Raw genomic sequence first — 1,045 nt, 5'->3', positions numbered from 1 at the left:
ACACATGACAGAGGGCCATACTCTATTCCTTGCCCCGACATCTATTTATCTATCTATCTATCGATCGATGTGTCTATCTATCCGTCTATCTATGTTTCTGTTTATCTATCGATGTTTCTACCTGTATATCGATGTTTCTATCTATCAATCCATCTATCAATGTTTCTATCTATATATCGATGTTTCTATCTATCTACCTATCTATCGATCAATGTTTCTATCTATCTATCTATCTATCTATCGATGTTTCTATCTATCTATCAATGTTTCTATCTATCTATCTATCGATGTTTCTATCTATGTATTGATCTATCTATGTTTATATCTATCTATTTATTGATCGATCTATCTATGTATTGATCTATCTAGCGATGTTTCTATCTTTGTATCGATCTATCTATCGATGGTTCTATGTGTCGATGTTTCCCTATGTATTGATCTATCTATCAATGTATCTTTCTATCGATGTATCTATCAATCTTTCTATCAATGTATCTATCTATTGATGTATCTATATATCTATCAATCTACGTATCTATCTATATATCGATGTATCTATCAATCAATCAATGTATCTATCGATGTATCTATATATCTCTCAATCTATGTATCTATCTATGTATCTATCAATCTATGTATCTATCTACTATCTATCGATGTATCTATCAATCTATGTATCTATCTACTATCTATCGATGTATCTATCAATCTATGTATCTATCTATGTATGTATGTATCTATCTATTGATGTATCTATCTACCGTGTTTCTCCGAAAATAAGACCGGGTCTTATATTAATTTTAGTCACAAAAAACACACTAGGGCTTATTTTCAGGGTAGGGCTTATTTATTTACGGTACCGGTATGTACATTGAACCCCCCCTTTAATTAATCCACCCCCCCTTTAATTAATCCACCCCCCTTTAATAAATCCACCCATCCTTTAATAAATCCACCCCCCTCTAATTAATCCACCCCCCTTTAATAAATCCACCCCCCTCTAATTAATCCACCCCCCTTTAATAAATCCACCCCCCTCTAATTA

Source organism: Pelobates fuscus, chromosome 5 (assembly GCF_036172605.1).
Source record: "Pelobates fuscus isolate aPelFus1 chromosome 5, aPelFus1.pri, whole genome shotgun sequence".
Taxonomy (NCBI): domain Eukaryota; kingdom Metazoa; phylum Chordata; class Amphibia; order Anura; family Pelobatidae; genus Pelobates; species Pelobates fuscus.
This window is presented reverse-complemented; position numbering follows the sequence as displayed.